This window comes from Somniosus microcephalus, unplaced genomic scaffold (assembly GCF_052327205.1).
Source record: "Somniosus microcephalus isolate GS21.2 unplaced genomic scaffold, FLI_Smic_1.0 unresolved_chr4, whole genome shotgun sequence".
Taxonomy (NCBI): domain Eukaryota; kingdom Metazoa; phylum Chordata; class Chondrichthyes; order Squaliformes; family Somniosidae; genus Somniosus; species Somniosus microcephalus.
This window is the reverse complement of record NW_028225182.1, coordinates 13,240,141-13,255,478: the sequence shown is the minus strand read 5'-3', so window position 1 is coordinate 13,255,478 and position 15,338 is coordinate 13,240,141. Positions and strand designations below refer to the sequence as shown.

Here is a 15,338-nt window from a genome sequence, read left to right as displayed (position 1 = left end):
CAGCATTAAATAACTGATAATCATAATTTACACAATGAAAGAAAGGCGAAGCACACTTAAATAACGCATTTTGCCCTTTGTCTGTGATGAACTGTTACCCATATCAAATTTTCACAATGACCCAGAAATTCGGGTCTCCACGGGTGAGTACGCACGGGGTACTCACCCGTAAGCCCAATGGAAGTGTCGGTTTCATGCATGCACTGCGCATGCGCATGCGCGGGAAACCGGCACTTCCGTTCCCCTGAAAGAAGGGGTTCAGAGTTTGAACATGTGCGCAGGACAGCCTGCGCATGCGCATCGAACTTATGTTTTTTTTGCAGGTTTTTCCACGAGGGCAAGTCTCCAGAAGTTAGGCATGTAAAAAGCAGTCGCAAGGTAAGTCGTGAATTAATTAAAATTAAAACATTTTTCCACAGGTTTATTATTTTTAAATACTTTAAAGAAAGGTAAGTTTATTTTTAGCCCCGTTAGAAAAAGTAGTTAATTTTTCAAAAATTTTAATTATTGGGCCAGAAATTCGCGGCCAAAGGCGTGAGTGCGCTCGGGGTACTCATGCATCTGGTCGTTGGAAATGCCAGCATTCAGCATGAAAAGCGCATGCGGGGAACGCCGGCATTTCCAGACCTCGAGCGCGTGCGACTGCACAGGCAGCGCTTGCGCAGTGAACTTCGTAGATTTCATTCATGAAATCCGTGAGGGTAAGTCCTCAGAATTTACACTTGAAAAAAGCAAATGTAAAGTGGTTCATTGGCTGCGGAGGAATAAACATTTTATCGTGGAGCTTCTGAAATGCAATATTTTTGTTTGGGAAAGGGAGGGAAGTTATTTTAAGAAATTTTAAGTAAGTTTTAAAGTTAAATTTTTTTTTTTTTAAAGGGTTTTCAGAACGGTAGGTAGAAGGAGCAATTGTGGCTGTGTGAATGGAATGTGAGAATGAGTTATGTATGTATGTCCACATATATTCCTTTACGTATATGTATGTATGTTTTATATTCCTTTACTAATGTGTATGAATGTATGTTTTTAATTATGATTTTCCAATAAGTTACTTTCTCTGAAAGTCATAATTAAATAATACATTCATACACATGAGTAAAGGAATATATACATAACACGCAAAGGAATATATACAGACATACATACTTTCAGAAGCTCCACGATAAGAAATATCTTCCTCCGCAGCCTCTGGAGCAACTGTACCCATGCTTTTTTCATGTGTAAGTTGTAAGGACTTGACCTCACTGAAAGCAGTAATGAAAGCGGCGAATTATACTGCGCACGCGCTGCCTGTGCAGTCGCACGCGTTCTGCCTCTGAACCCCTTCGTTCAGAGGACAGGAAATGCCAGTTTTCCCCAAAAGCACTGTGCATGCTGAAAACCGGCATTTCATCCGGCCAGATGCGTAAGTACCCCGACCGTACTCGCGCAGTTGGAAGGGAATTACTGGGCCAACATTTTACATGTCAATAAAATGAAAAATTTAACAATTGCACGACTTGCCCCCTCGCATCTGCGACTGAGGGTCCAAGGAGGTGCATTGCGCAAGAGGTCATCATCGTACGTATCCTCACACTGTTCCCTTTGGGGAACTGTATGAAGTGGTGGAAGGATTTATGGCCGTGATTAACGCTCATTCCGTGACCGTAACCATCTTTGAACCAGCCATTAGGGTGGTTAGTCCTATGGCGGGAGGGTTTTACGGGCTCCCACAACCCATCTGACGGGGGGGGGCCACCAACACCCACGGACGCAAGTATCCCGCTGGATGTCCACCCAGAATTTAAAGTTGGAACTCCGACTCCACTTGCCGGGACTGTCTGGAGTGGGGTTCAAAACCCTACTCCTTCTGGCCCAGCGGCGGGAATGCTTACTGTTACGCAAAAGGCCGACTCCGCACAAAAGGTGACACCCATATGTTTCCTGTGCCTTTTCCCTCCCTGTGACTGGAGCCCTATGTTGCCATTTCACGTTGCTAATCGGATTGGGCCTTTATCATATCGGTAGGATCCCCGCCGCTGGGCCAGATCAGGGTAGGGTTTCGAACCCCGCTCCAGACAGTCCCGGCAAGTGGAGTCGGAGCTCCGGCTCTAAATTCTGGGTTGACATCCAGTGGGATATTTGCGTCCGTGGGTGTGGGTGGCCCCTCCTCCTTGTATAGCTTGTGGGAGCCCGTAAAACCCTCCTGCCATAGGACTAACCGCCCTAATGCCTGGTTCAAAATGGTTACGGTCACGGAATGAGCGTTAACCATGGCCATAAATCCTTCCACCACTTCATACAGTTCCCCAAAGGGAACAGTGTGAAGACTCGTATGACGACGACATTGCTAAATAAATAAATGGAATTTAAAAAATTCTTTTAGGGCTTTTAAAAGTCTTTAAATTGCTTTAATTCTGTTTAAAACTACTTCAGATTACTCAAAATAATGTAAGCATTTTAAAAAGTTTATAAAAGTTACCAAAATCTTCAAAAAACTTCCAAAAACCTATTTAAACTGCTGCTTTGCATGTAAAAATGCTTAGCAGCTTGACAGAAACATTGGGGGCGTGTCCAGTGAAACTGAGACCTCAAGTGGCGTGTCTCACTTGCACTGCACGCTCCTGGCTTCGCGCTGGCTGCACTCCTGGGCGGCGTGACATCATACGCTGCCCGGGATTCTTCTTCTGGAAACACCAATTCCAGGCGTCCCTGGAGCTGATCGGCAGTAGCACGGGGTAAGTGCAGAAACGGGGCTGCAAGCCCCGTTCACCAATTTCTGGCCCATTGTTTAAAATAGTTATTTCATGTAATTTAGACTTTATTTTAAAAATGTGATTTAAAATAAAAAATTATTTGAAGATTTAGTGATGTTTTGGGGCTTATATTATTTATAGGTTTGACAGGTCTTATGAAAGAAGCATTCCCTGCTACCATTGGCTCTCCATGGCCCACGTGATCCCAGGGGACGCTTTGAACTAACTGCGCCCCTGGGATACGCAAGCGCTGCGTGCCGGCTGTTGGAGGAGGCCCAGGAACGGACTCCCACGCGGGCCCACAGCACAACGGCCGGCGCAGTAGAAAAGTGCAGGTCGGGTGCTTGCACCTGCGGGAAGCCTCCAACCTGAATTTCTGCATTTTAGGAGTCTGGTTTAAAATGTTCATTGCTTATGAAATCAGGTATCTGGGGCAACTTTTGTTAAAATTAAGCGGACTGGTCACTGCACAGAATAAAATCCTGACAAATGGAATGTTTCCAACAGGGCTCGAACCAGGGACTTTGCGCATGGGAGGCGAACGTGATAACTGCTACATTATGGAAAACTCTACTTTGCTTACTATAGCGGATATAATCAGTAGTGAACAAAATATCCCATGGTGCTCATTTTCAGATTCAATGCAGTCAACATTTAATCAAGTGAAATAATTTTTCAGTGAAACGATTTGGAAGTATGTGTTACTCGTACTTGTGCCTTTAATTACAGGTTGTTGCGTCTGATTCCCATTCATGTCTCTTCTTCCTCTGTTGAATAAGAAAGGAGGGGCTGACGTTGACCAGACTGCACTACGGCTGATTTTGTGAGCTCATCCTTTATATTGAGTGATGCTGTTTAAGGTGAACCAATCAGCACAGTGGGAGTTCACTGATCAATTCCTCTGTGTTGAAGGGATACCCCTAGCCGTTCCCATAGTGTAGTGGTTATACTTTCACTTTACACGCGAAAAGTCACTGGATCGATCGCTGGCGGGAACATTGGGCCAGAAATTCAGGTCCAAATGCGTGAGTACGGTCTGGGTACTCACGCATCTGGCCGGTGGAAATGCCGGCGTTCAGCATGCACAGAGCATGCGGGGAATGCCGGCATGTCCAGTCCTCTGAACGAAGGGGTTCAGAGGCACAGCGCGTGCGGCTGCACAGGCAGCGCTTGCGCAGTGAACTTCGTCGATTTCATTCATGGATTCAGTGAGGGTAAGTCCTTACAAGTTACACTTGAAAAAAGCATGTGTAAAGTTGTTCCAAGGCTGCGGAGGAAGATATATTTTATCGTGGAGCTTCTGAAAGGCAATATTTTTGTTTGGGAAAGGGAGGGAAGTTATTTTAAGAAATTTTAAGTACGTTTTAAAGTTTAATTTTTTTTTTTTTATACGGGTTTTCAGAACGGTAGGTAGAAGGAGCAATTGTGGCTGTGTGAATGGAATGTGAAAATGAGTGTTCTAAAATGAGTAATGTAACATTTCCAGCACTTTTAAGAAAGAAACTTTTCATCAGTAATAAGTAATTATGTATGTATGTCCGCATATATTCCTTTACGTATATGTATGTATGTTTTATATTCCTTTACTTATGTGTATGAATGTATGTTTTTAATTATGATTTTCCAATAAGTTACTTTCTCTGAAAGTCATAATTAAATAATACATTCATACACATAAGTAAAGGAATATATACATAACATGAAAAGGAATATATACAGACATACATACTTTCAGAAGCTCCACGATAAGAAATATCTTCCTCCGCAGCCTCTGGAGCAACTGTACCCATGCTTTTTTCATGTGTAAGTTGTAAGGACTTGACCTCACTGAAGGCATGAATAAAAGCGGCGAATTTTACTGCGCACGCGCTGCCTGTGCAGTCGCACGTGTTCTGCCTCTGAACCCCTTCGTTCAGAGGACAGGAAATGCCAGTTTTCCCCACATGCACTGTGCATGCTGAAAACCGGCATTTCCTCCGGCCAGACGCGTAAGTACCCAACCGTACTCGCGCATTTGGAAGGGAATTACTGGGCCAACATTTTACATGTCAATAAAATGAAAAATTTAACAATTGCACGATTTGCCCCCTCGCATCTGCGACTGACGGTCCAAGGAAGTGCATTGTGCAGGAGGCCATCGTCGTACATATCCTCACACTGTTCCCTTTCGGGAACTGTATGAAGTGGTGGAAGGATTTATGGCCGTGATTAACGCTCATTCCGTGACCGTAACCATCTTTGAACCAACCATTAGGGTGGTTAGTCCTATGGCGTGAGGGTTTTACGGGCTCCCACAACACATCTGAGGGGGGGGGCCACCCACAACACATCTGAGGGGGGGGGCCACCCACACCCACAGACGCAAGTATCCCGCTGGATGTCCACCCAGAATTTATAGCTGGAGCTCCGACTCCACTTGCCGGGACTGTCTGGAGTGGGGTTCGAAACCCTACTCCTTCTGGCCCAGCGGCAGGGATGCTTACTGCTACGCAAAAGGCCCACTCTGCACAAAAGGTGACACCCATACGTTTCCTGCGCCTTTTCCCTCCCCGTGACTGGAGCCCTATGCTGCCACTTGAAAGACCAAGCTATCATCTGCCCTTTTTGCAGCGCCTTTGACTTCTCATTACGAATGATGAGCAGGTGCTGTGCCTCCACCTCCTTGAGGAGATTGCTGAGGTCATCATCAGTTCAATTGTGAGTTCTTTTAATGCCGTGAATTGTGCTCATTCCAGCCATTTCACTTTGCTAATTGGATTGGGCCTTTGGCATAGGGGTAGGATCCCCGCCACTGGGCGAGAGTCAGCGTAGGATTTCAAACCCCGCTCCAGACAGTCCCGGCAAGTGGAGTTGGAGCTCCGGCTCTAAATTCTCGGTTGGCATCCAGTGGGATATTTGCGTCCATGGGTGTGGGTGGCCCTCCCTCCTTGTATAGCTTGTGGGAGCCCGTAAAACCCTCCTGCCATAGGACTAACCGCCCTAATGGCTGGTTCAAAGATGGCTACGGTCACGGAATGAGCGTTAATCATGGCCATAAACCCTTCCACCACTTCATTACAGTTCCCCAAAGGGAACAGTGTGAAGACACGTATGACGACGACATTACTAAGTAAATAAATGGAATTTAAAAAATGCTTTTAGGGCTTTTAAAAGTCTTTAAATTGCTTTAATTCTGTTTAAAACTACTTCAGATTCTTCAAAATAATGTAAAAGTTTATAAAAGTTACCAAAATCTTCAAAAAACTTCCAAAAACCTATTTAAACTGCTGCTTTGCATGTAAAAATGCTTAGCAGCTTGGCAGAAACATTGGGGGCGCGTCCTGTTAAACTGAAACCTCAAGGGGCGTGTCTCAGTTGCACAGCGCGCTACAGGCTTCGCGCTGGCTGCACTGCTGGGCGGCGTGACGTCATACGCTGCCCGGGATTCTTCTTTTTCAAAATCGAATTCCAGGCGTCCCTGGAGGTCAACGGCCAGCGCGTCGGGTAAGTGCATATACGGGGTTGCACGCGCGGCAAGCCCCCGATCTGAATTTCTGGCCCATTATGTTTAAACTTGCTATGGATGAACAACACTTGCTTATTCCAAATGGCAAAAGAAAATTACTGCAAATCTGAAACAGAAATGGAAAATGCTGGAAATTCTCAAGAGGTCAGGCAGTATCTGTGGATAAAGAAACAGAGTGAACGTTTCAAGTCGATTACCCTTCAGAGCTGGGAGACGTGAGAGATGTAGGGCGAGTTTATTGTCCTGTCAATAGGGCTACAGCGGCTTCTCAATTGCTCTTTATTTCACATCACTAAATAGATAATTTTGAATGAGAATGAACGGATCCACAGAGACGCCCATTAATGTTTTGTTCCCTTTTAAACCCTGGAATCTCCGAAGTCCCGAAGTTCAGAAATGTAATTCATTAATCTGCAGGGTGGCTGTCAGTAAGAAGCCTTTTCTGTCTGGATCAAGATTTTCTGGCCAGTATGTCCTCTCCTTGGGTATTATGCTATCCTTAATTTCCGTTGTTAACCACGGTTGAGTCACCTTTTTTGTTTGATTTTTATGTCACCTGGGATGAACAAATTCTGTAGTTCATCCATGCGACCTTTGAATGTTTGGCATTGCCGATCCACCGTCAACCCTTTGAGTGACTTTCCCCAATCAATCCTACCCAACTCGCGCATGATGACAGGACATCAGCCTGAACCATTAACTGTGTTTCTCTCGCCACAGATGCTGCCTGACCTGCTGAGCATTTCCGAGATTTTCTGTTTTTGTTTCGGTTTCCCAGCATCCGCGGTATTGTGCGTCTATTGTCTGTAAAGTTGTCGGCTGCAGGTTTAATGTTTGCTATTCATCCACTTGCACGGGGAAAATTGCATTTTAAACTGAGAGTGATTTTTCTACCCGCGTTGTTGTTTTACTTTTTCTGTCCCTCGTTACTTCGCACACTGCCTCCATTTTTCTCTCATAATTTCTCTCTCTCTTTCTCTGTTTCTCCCTCTGTTTCTTTCTCTTCGTATTTCTCTTTCCCTGTCGCTCTCTCGTTCAGTCTCAATATCTCTCTGTCTATGTCTATCTCTCTGTCTTTCTGTCTCTGCGTGTCCGCCTTTCTCTACTGGTCCGTCTTTTATTCCCTCTTGCTCTCCTATCGAATGGTCTCTCCCTTTCTTCCTCACACTGTGCCAGTGTCTTGTTTGTTTAATGGAATCATGTCTTTGAAAAACTAACATAACCGTTTCGAGATTTCCATGACTTTTTCACTGCAACTGCTAATGCTACGTAAGTTTATCAACGTTTCATTCCATGATCCCTGCCAGAACACAGAAACAGATCTGTCACCTACACCCGTATAACATTGAACTAAAAGTGTTTGAAATGTGCTTCGGCTGCTAGAATGGCCGATTGTTTAAGGCGTTGAACTGTAAAATCCAATGGGCATGTGCCTGCTGTAGGTTCGACCCCAGCTCCTGGGTAACGTTCCAATTTAATCTTTATCTCTCCCACTACCACCACATTTTGCTTTGCACCATCATCCATTTTGTCGTTTAATCACTCCTGCCCCTCCACACAATCACAGATTCCGATAACTTCCTCACCCGCACACTTTTCCTCGGCTCTGCACTGCCTTATAAAATGTTAAATCTCTAGCTTATTCCATTTCTGACGAAAGGTCAACGACCTTAAAGGTGAACTCGGTTTCGCTCTCCACAGAAGCTGCCATGACCTGCTGAGCGTTTTCCAGGTTTTTCTGTTTTTATTTGGATTTCCAGCATCCACAGTAGTTTGCTTCTATTTAAGCAGCAGCTTGACTTTCACTTTCTTTATGCTCTTAGCCTCCCGTTCCTTTTCCAATTGCCCCGACTGGATTACCGCCCCAGAAATGGGTGACGCTGTTGAAGCTGAATCTGAAGGAAGAATGTTGTGATGTGAACAGATGGATCGACAATGAGGCAGATCAGCAGATAAGCCTCCCCTGGAAGGTGTGAAACTTTAAAATAAAAGTTAAAACTGATATACCTGATGACAATTCACACTATTCTTTCCATAAAGGATGGGCTCCCAAATAACAGGCGCAGTGCAGTCTGGTCAACGTCAAACCCTCCTTTCTTATTCAACAGAGGAAGAAGCGACATGAACGAGAATCAGACGCCACAAACTTTAATAAAGGCACAAATACGAGTAACACATACTTCCAAATCGTTTCACTGAAAAATTCTTTCACTTGTTGTAAAAGCTGACTGCGTTGAATCTGAAAATGAGCATCATGAGATATTTTGTTCACTATTGATTCTATTCTCTATGAGCAGTGAAGCAGAGGTTTCCGTAGTGCAGCAGTTATCACGTTTCCCTTACACATGAAAGGTCCCTGATTCGAGCCCAGCGGAAACATTCCATTTCTCAGGATTTTATTCTGTGCAGTGACCAGTCCTGTTAATTTTAACAAAAGTTGCCCCGGATTTCTGCTTTCATAAGCAATGAACATTTTAAACAAGACTACCAAAATAAGTTGTGTAAAATGAGATATAGGTAACAGATCATCAATTACAAAGGGCAAAATGCGTTATTGAAGTGTGTTTCGCCTTTCTTACATTCTGTAAATTATGGTAATCGTTTATTTAATGGTGATGGTAAAAAATTCAACTGCAAGTCCAATAGTGGCGGCAAAATGAGGGCTCGTTTGTGATTTGAACTGCGGATTTCTCGGAAATTTAAACAACCACCCAAGCGAAAATCGGACGCCGAGAACGCCAGTTCAAACCTAGCCGAGTGAGGAGGTAACCATTGTAAAACCATTTAGTATGTGGCTATTCTAAATGAGCTGTTAGGACGTTAATGTATCCGGGCTGCAGGAGGCCACCCCAGGCGCCACAGTGGAGTCTCTGCATTAGTTCTGCGAGGAAACAGTATTTTCCCTACTCTCATCCTCTTCTCTATATCCCTGTGTTTTGATTTCTATAGTTATTCCCCCTGTCTCAGTTTCCTGAATCATAACACGGTGCTGTCATTTTTGGAGACGCACTTACTTTGTTACTTATTGAAAGGACACCCAGACGGACCGATTGAAACAAATATTTTGAATCCTGTCGCTGCCCCTGTGTCTTCTGATTAATCTGTGTTGTTCTGCGTCCAAATTCTTAATGACAAAGTTCTGAGCCTCAATGTTTAAATAAAGTAAGTCCCACCGCTTCAAATAGTGACACGCGAGCGGGAGATTCCCTAAATCAGTGACACATTTCCCCAAATCCTCCTTACAGTACCGTAAGCCAAACTGTGTCCTATATGGGAAATATCATTGAGAATGACTTCACGCAATGTAACGCTGCCATTTGAATGGCATAATTCACCTGATAATGCCCATTTTATTTATATTAACAAACATGCAAATTATTCCAGTTTTCATATTTACTAATCTTGAATGGGGAAAAGATATTAAATTGCCTCTACCCACTTTCGAACCGTTGAGATTCCGTGTGCTGGTGGAATGCGATAACCACCACACACCAGAAATCCTCCAGCACTCGGTGCATTCCATTGCAGCGACTCCATAGGAACAGGAAGAGTCCATTCAGCCCCTCGATCCTGCTCCGGCATTCAATTAGATCCGGTCTCGTCTGTTTCTTCAGTCCATCTACGCGCTTTGTTTCCGTAACCCGTAATCACCTTACCCAACAAAAATCTATCGACACTAGCGGCAACCTTGAGCCTGAAACCAGCTGCACTCCCGGATCCAGCGAGAAAAGGCTTGTTACTGACGGCCACCCTGCAGATCAATGAATTACATTTCTGAACTTCAGGGCTTCAGAGATTCCAGGGTTTAAAAGGGAACAAAAGATGAAATGGGCTTCACTGTGGATCACTTTACTCTCACTCAAAGGTATCTGATTAGTGAAGTGAAATAAAGAACAATTAAAAAGCCGCTGTAGCCCTATTAACAAGAGAATAAACTACCCTTACATCTCTCTCGGTTCCCAGTTCTATAGAAGGATAATTGACTTGAAACGTACACTCTGTTTCTTTATCCACAGATACTGCCTGAACTCTTGAGAATTTGCAATAACTTTCTTCTATCATTTGGAATGAACCAGCTGGTTGTTCATCCAATTTCAATTTCAATTTCAATTTTATTTGTCACATAACCAAATAAAGCAAGTGAAATCCAGTCAGTGAAATGCTTTTTTCTTAACGAGCCGAGCGCACCAAGCAGCAAAGGACACTTAGCTGCCTGGTACGCACGGAGCCCGCAAGGACGGCAGCCATCTTTATCGGTGCCATCACAATAGGGTCCGCTCTCGCCCCGCTCCGCCTTTCCCACACTCCTGCCCGACAATCTTCAGATGCCGTGGTACCGACGTCCCGGGGCCTGCTTCTCCCTGGCTCTCCTTCTACCCAGTCTGACCTCCGAGCCTCCCGCGGTGTCCGACCTTCCAGGGCCTGCTTTTCCCGCCCTTGGTCCGCTGGCCGCCTCCCCTCCTACCGGTTCGACCTCCGAGCCTCCCGCTGAGGAGCTGCCGGCCGCCGTGCTACAGCGGGTCGTCGTGGCCCCCGTCGCTGCTTCTGCTGCCTCCCCCCGACCTCATCAGCGCCGATGCACAGCGTCTGACTGCACTTCAAAAAGTGCTTAATTAACTGTAAAGCGCTTTGGAACTTTCTGAGGTCGTGAAAGTCGCTATATAGCAAGTTTAATCAATAATGTTCCCACCCGGGATCGAGGCGGGAATTTTTCACGTGTAAACCGAACGTGATATCCATTTCACTACAGGAACCGCTTTGCGCACCCCTTCTACACAGGGGAACTGACCAGTGAACCCCCTCTGTGCTGATTGGTTCACCTTAAACATCATCACTCAATATAAAGGAAGCGCTCAAAAATATCAGGCGCAGTGCAGTCTGGTCAACGACAGCCCTTCTTTCTTTATCAACAGAGGAAGAACAGACATCAACGGGAGTCAGACGCCACAACATTTAATTAGAGGCACAAATACGAGTAACACATACTTCCACATCATTTCACAAAAAAATTATTTCACTTCGATGTAAACGTTGACTGCATTTTCTCTGAAAATGAGCACCGTGTGATATTTTGTTCACTATTGATTCTATTCTCTGCGAGCAGTGACGCAGAGTTTTTCGTAGTGTAGCGGTTGTCACGTTCACGTCAGAAGCGACAAGTACCCGGTTCGACTGCTGGCGGAAAAGTTACATTCGCCAGCAGTTTATGCTGTGCATTGACCAATTCTGTTAATTTTTTTTAAAGTTGCCCCAGATTTCTGATTTGATAAGCAATGAATATTTTAAACGAGGTTCCTAAAATACAATGTGCAAAATGAAATATGGTAAACAGTTCATTAATTACAAAGGGCAAAATGCGTTATTGAAGTGTGTTTCGCCTTTCTTTCATTCTGTAAATTATGGTAATCGGTTATTTAATGGTGATTGCAAAAGATTCAACTTCCAATAGTGGCGGCAAAACGAGCGCTCCTTTGTGATTTGAACCGCGGACTTCTCGGAAATTTAAACAACCACCGAAGTGAAAATCGGACCCCGAGAACGCTGGTTCAAACCTAGCCGAGTGAGGATCCAACCATTGATAAAAGAATTTGTGTGTGTGGCTATTCTTCATGATCAGAGCATTGAGACGAGAAAGTGACTTTGCCTTTTCGACCTGTCTTCTGAAGCGCCGCCCGGTCCCACTCCTGCAGTTAATGAGCTGTTAGGACGTTAATGTATCCGGGCTGCAGGAGGCCGCCCCAGGCGCAGCAGAGGGGTCCCGGCATTAGTTCTGCGTGGAAACAGTATTTTCCCCTTCTCTCTTCCTCTTCTCTATATCCATGTGCTTTTATTTCTCTATTTCTACTCCCGCCTCAGTTTCCTGAATCATAACATGGCGGGGACATTTTTACAGACGCGCTTTTATATTACTTATTGAAAGGACACACAGTTGGAACGATTGAAACTCCAATTTGAATCCTGTCGCTGACCTTGTGTTTTCCTATTAATCTTTATTGTTCTGCTTCCACATTCTCAATGAGAAACTTCTCAGCCTCAATTTTTAAATAAAATATGACCGACCTCTTCAGTCAGCGACACGCGATGGGAGATTCCCTAAATCATCGCCAACTTTCCCCAAATCCTCCTTAAAGTCCCGCTATCTGTGTCCTATATGGGAAATATCATTGAGAATTACTTCACTCACTGTAACGCTGCCATTTGAAAGGTATAAGTCGCCTGTCAATGCGTATTTTATTTATACTGAACCAAGCATTCAAATTACTACAGTTTTCATATTTACTAAACTTGAATGGAGAAAAGGCATTAAATTGCCTCCACCCACTTTCGAACCGTTGAGTTTTCATGTGCTAGCGGAATGCGATAACCACTGCACACCGGAAACACTCCAGCACTCGGGTGCATTGCATCGACTCCATAGGAACAGGAGGAGGCCATTCAGCCCCTCGAGCCTGTTGCGCCATTCAATTAGATCAGGACTGGGCCGTATCATCACTACATTTACCCGCTTTGTTTCCGTAACCCTTAATAAACTTATTCACAAAAATCTATCGACAGTAGCAGCAATCTTGAGCCTAAACGCGCTCCTCTCCCGGATCCAGACAGAAAAGGTTTCTTACTGACGGCCACCCTGCAGATTAATGAATTACATTTCTGAACTTCAGGGCATCAGAGATTCCAGGGATTAAAAGGGAACAAAAGATGAAATGGGCCTCACTGTGGGTCAGTTTTCGCTCACTCAAATGTATCTGATTAGTGAAGTAAAGAAAAATTAAAGAATAAGAGGGAAGCCGCTTAGCCCTATTGACAAGAGAATAATCTCACCATGCATCTCTTCCGTTCCCAGTTCGAACGATGGTTAATTGACCTGAAAGTTTCACTCTGTATTTTTATCCACAGATACTGAGTGACCTCCTGATAATTTCCAGCATTTTCCGTTTCTATTTCAGATTTACAACAATTTTCTTTTGTCATTCGGAACAAACCCGCTGGCTGTTCATCCACAGAAAGTTTAAACATAATGTTCCCGCCCGGTCTCGAACCGGGGACCTTTCGCGTGTAAAGCGAACGTGATAACCACTACACTACGGGAACCGCTGTACAAATACGGTCAACACAGGGGAACTGACCAGTGAACACCCTCTGTGCTGATTGGTTCACCTTAAATAGCATCACTCAATATAAAGGATGAGCTCACAAAATCAGCCGCAGTGCAGTCTGGTCAACGAATGCCCTCCTTTCTTTATCAACAGAGGAAGAACAGACATGAACGGGAGTCAAACGCCACAACATTTAATTAGAGGCACAAATACGAGTAACACATACTTCCAGATCATTTCACTAAAACATTATTTCACTTGATGTAAACGTTGACTGCATTGTATCTGAGAATGAGCACCGTGTGATGTTTTGTTCACTACTGATTCTATTCTCTGCGAGCAGTGACGCAGAGTTTTTCGTAGTGTAGCGGTTGTCACGTTCACGTCAGAAGCGACAAGTACCCGGTTCGACTGCTGGCGGAAAAGTTACATTCGCCAGCAGTTTATGCTGTGCATTGACCAATCCTATTAATTTAAAAAAAAGTTGCCCCAGATTTCTGCTTTCATAAGCAATGAATATTTTAAACGAGGTTCCGAAAATACAATGTGCAAAATGAAATATGGTAAACAGTTCATTAGTTTACAAAGGGCAAAATGCGTTATTGAAGTGTGTTTCGCCTTTCTTTCATTCTGTAAATTATGGTAAACGGTTATTTAATGATGATTGCAAAAGATTCAACGTCCAATAGTGGCGGCAAAACGAGCGCTCCTTTGTGATTTGAATCGCGGAATTCTCGGAAATTTAAACAACCACCGAAGTGAAAATCGGACCCCGAGAACGCTGGTTCAAACCTAGCCGAGTGAGGATCAAACCATTGATGAAATAATTTGTGTGTGTGGCTATTCTTCATGATCAGAGCATTGAGACGAGAAAGTGTCTTTGCCTTTTCGACCTGTCTTCTGAAGCGCCGCCCGGTCCCACTCCTACAGTTAATGAGCTGTTAGGACGTTAATGTATCCGGGCTGCAGGAGGCCACCCCAGGCGCAGCAGAGGAGTCCCGGCATTATTCTGCGTGGAAACAGTATTTTCCCCTTCTCTCTTCCTCTTCTCTATATCCATGTGCTTTTATTTCTCTATTTCTACTCCCGTCTCAGTTTCCTGAATCATAACATGGTGCGGACATTTTTACAGACGCGCTTTTATGTTACTTATTGAAAGGACACACAGTTGGAACGATTGAAACTGCAATTTGAATCCTGTCGCTGACCTTGTGTTTTCCTATTAATCTTTATTGTTCTGCTTACACATTCTCAATGAAAAACTTCTCAACCGCAATTTTTAAATAAAATATGACCGACCTCTTTAGTCAGCGACACGCGAGGGGAGATTCCATAAATCAGCGCCAACTTTCCCCAAATCCTCCTTAAAGTCCCGCTATCTATGTCCTATATGGGAAATATCATTGAGAATTACTTCACTCACTGTAACGCTGCCATTTTAAAGGTATGAGTCGCCTGTCAATGCGTATTTTATTTATACTGAACCAAGCATGCAAATTATTCCAGTTTTCATATTTACTAAACTTGAATGCAGAAACGGCATTAAATTGCCTCCACCCACTTTGGAACCGTTGAGTTTTCGTGTGTTAGCGGAATGCGATAACCACGACACACCTCCATCGACTCCACAGGAACAGGAGGAGGCCATTCAGCCCCTCGAGCCTGTTGCGCCATTCAATTAGATCAGTACTGGGCTGTATCATCACATCATTTACCCGCTTTTTTTCCGTAACCCTTAATACCCTTATCCACAAAAATCTATCGACAGTAGCAGCAATCTTGAGCCTAAACGCGCCCCTCTCCCGGATCCAGACAGAAAACGCTTCTTACTGACGGCCACCCTGCAGATTAATGAATTACATTTCTGAACTTCAGGGCATCAGAGATTCCAGGGATTAAAAGGGAACAAAAGATGAAATGGGCCTCACTGTGGGTCAGTTTTCGCTCACTCAAATGTATCTGATTAGTGAAGTGAAATAAAGAAAAATTAACGAATAAGAG

The 15,338-nt window shown here is 44.3% G+C and overlaps 1 non-coding gene across 1 annotated transcript; it reads right to left on the bottom strand.

The window, feature by feature from the left end:
• Positions 1-13,259: 13,259 nt before the first annotated feature.
• trnav-uac (transfer RNA valine (anticodon UAC)) lies at positions 13,260-13,332 on the bottom strand. The gene has a single exon. It is a non-coding gene; the product is annotated as a tRNA-Val (tRNA).
• Between the last annotated feature and the right edge of the window lie 2,006 nt (positions 13,333-15,338).